General features: G+C 44.5%; 1 pseudogene; it reads left to right on the forward strand.

The window, feature by feature from the left end:
• Window positions 1-2,059: 2,059 nt before the first annotated feature.
• Window positions 2,060-2,664, forward strand: LOC124972285 (60S ribosomal protein L15-like; annotated as a pseudogene).
• Window positions 2,665-3,192: the final 528 nt, after the last annotated feature.

Genomic DNA, 3,192 nt, shown 5'->3' on the forward strand with positions numbered 1-3,192 from the left:
AGAGACTTTGACCCTACTCTGCAGAGTAGGGAAGAATAAAGGACACTTCCTTTGGAATTTGACAGACTGGTCTGAGATAAAAAGTGAAGCTGGGGTAGGGGAGATATCTGGGTCTGAGGAGATTGAAGGGGAAAGTCCCAACCCCTCACGGGACTTCCAACTTAGCACACAGATAGGAACCCTGAACAAGAGGTGCAATTCAAACCAGCTAAGTCTACAGAGAAAGTAGATGAAGGAGTTTGTCAGTTGCTGTGATGGACTCTACTCTTACCCCAGGACACAACAAAAAAGCCATTCTGAAGAGAAAAGCAATTTATTCCACCCTTTTCAGAAGAGGTGGTCAAGCAATGAGGGTGTTTGAATTTTGCATACAGTCACCTAACAAGTTTAGCTGGTTTGGGGCAGAGCTAAATTCCAAAGAGATTTATGTTTTAACTTCTTCCTTACTGCTGGCAATTTCTAAAAGTTGAAACACCAGATACCAAAGAATCTATTTCAAAAACTGCAAAAATTACTCTGAACCTCTGAATAATTAGCATATTAACTGATTGATATTAACCAATAACTAGTCTCTCCTATATCCAACTACTTCACATCAACCACATCTTCTGCACCCACTTTACTCTTCCCACTTTAGCCTGTCTCCCCTCCCTATTCCACCTTTTTCCTTCCATTTTTCCTTTTCTTTCTTTCCTTTTCCCTATTTTCTTTATTTTTGATTCCATTTTCAAATTCGATTTAGTATGTAATTATTAGTATGTGACCTTTTCAGCCTATATTATATTACTCCTCATCCACATTTCTAATGGGCTAATAGAATTATAGAGATCTTCAGTAATTGCATTTATAGCATATATTGATACATGATTTACTTGTAAACTACAACCATTACTTGTGGCACTCTCCTTTCAAAGAGGCATTGGAGCAAGAAGCAAGATGGTGGGCTACAAAAAGGCAGTTTGTTTTTTTGTTGCTCTGTGACCTAGGATACAAGTAGTGGGAATACTGCTTCTCTGAGAAGTGGGTGAAAGAGGACAATATTGAACAGTTAGAGTGCCTTAGAGATTTAGAAATTTGGGTACATTAAACAGAAAAGACTACACTGGAACCAAGCTGGTAGCAGTAGCAGTGCTGCCACAGCACAGAGGGAGGGAAATACAACAATTGGGTTTAGTGTGGAAAATCCTGAGATTGGAGGGGCAGCCTGTCCTTGGCTGAGCCACAGACTCTACTACACTGTACACTTTTGCATAAAGGATGCCTGTTTTTTTCCCAACTCTTTGCAGAGAGCAGAGGCAGGAGCCATCTTGAGGCCACCACACTGCAGTAACTGCTACAGGAGCGGGAGATCTGAGCTGAAATGGATACACGGTTCTGACAGGTACAGGCAGCGAAACCTGGGCTGTGCCTAGCAGAGCATGAGCCAACAGGCATGGAGAGTATTTTACCCAGAGGAATGTAAGACAGAGAGGTGAAGGAGAGCCCAGCTCCCTCCCCACTTTGAGTCTGGTGGCTTGCAGGACCACTTGAAGCTGGTTGGGAATTTGAATAGTTGGGTGTGACTATGCTCAGGGACTAAGCCCAGGAGGCCTGGAAAGGTGGTGTCCTTGGGCAGCAGAGGGCATGAGGGATTTGCGCCCCCACCCCAACCCGGTCCCATGAGTGGACCACTGGGGAGACTCCTGGGTACAGTCCGCCTTGGGGATTGGCAACTGGTGGGCCCTAGAGGTGCATTGATCTAATTTCTCCAGGGCAGTCACCACCAAGCGAAGCCCCTGGGGCCTGATTAGACCTAACCCCTGCCTATGAGAACTCCACCTATGGGAACTCATATCACAGAACTCTGCAGTGGCCCCACTCTGGGAGTGCATTGAACTGGTCAGTGCAGACAAAACTCCAGCTGACAGTATTTCCCATCCCTTCCTCCCTCATACTACTAGGAAGGGAAGGAAAGAATTTTCCAACTCCAACTGGCAACTTGAGCAACACAAAAAGAGGAAGGGTTTAAAAACCTTCGACCCCGCCTTTCAGTCTGGTGGCAGCCATCAGGTGAGCCAAGATGGGTGCATACAAATACATCCAGGAGCTATGGAGGAAGAAGTAGTTGAATGTGATGCGCTTTCTTCTGAGAGTCCGGTGCTGGGAGTACTGCCAGCTCTCCATGCTCCACAGGGCTCCCCGCCCAACCCGGTTGGACAAAGGGGGTACAAGGCCAAGCAAGGTTATGTCGTATACAGGATTTGTGTGCACTGTAGTGGCCGCAAACGCCCAGTGCCTAAGGGTGTGACGTATGCCAAGCCTGTCCATCATGGTGTTAACCAGCTAAAGTTTGCTCGAAGCCTTCAGTCCTTTGCTGAGGAGTGAGCTGGATGCCACTGTGGGGCTCTGAGAGTCCTGAATTCTTGCTGGGTTGGCGAAGATTCCACATACTAATTTTTTGAGGTTATCCTCATTGATCCATTCCATAAAGCTATCAGAAGAAATCCTGACATCCAATGGATCACCAGACCAGTCCACAAGCACAGGGAGATGCACGGCCTAACATCTGCAGGCCTTAAGAGTCGTGGCCTTGGAAAGGGCTGCAAGTTCCACCACACTATTGGTGGTTCTCACCCTGCCGTTTGGAGAAGGCACAATACTCTCCAGTTCCACCGTTACCACTAATATGAGTATGATGTTTGTAAAATTCATTCCTAATAAGCAATTTAGGACAGTCAAAAACAACAACAACAACAAAAAACCCAAAAAAAACCCTCAACCCCTACATGTATGCTCAGTACATACCTCAAAAAGAAACAGAAAGAAAGACAGTTGGGCATAGACAGTAAACATATACTCTCATTGACTATTTAGACCATCTAGGGGAAAACAATTTCAATTTTTCATCAAGAATCTCCTTTTTTTCCTATCCTTTTAAATTCATTCTCTCTCTCTCTCTCTCTCTCTCTCTCTCTCTCTCTCATTTGTGTGCATTACTTACTGTTTTACTAAAGTAAAACATTACTTACTGTTTTTACTGATGGCAATTGCTGAACCTACCATTTCTGTTTATTGTGCCAGTTAACATTGTAGATATCATAGTAGTAACCAAGTATTTAGTTTAATGCTGTATATTGTTTACATAAGTTGTTGGAATTGTCTCTTCCTATCTGTGATGTAGTGGAAAGCTGCAGGGACACTAAAGTTCATGAG

This window comes from Sciurus carolinensis, chromosome X (assembly GCF_902686445.1).
Source record: "Sciurus carolinensis chromosome X, mSciCar1.2, whole genome shotgun sequence".
In the NCBI taxonomy this organism is placed as follows: Eukaryota; Metazoa; Chordata; class Mammalia; order Rodentia; family Sciuridae; genus Sciurus; species Sciurus carolinensis.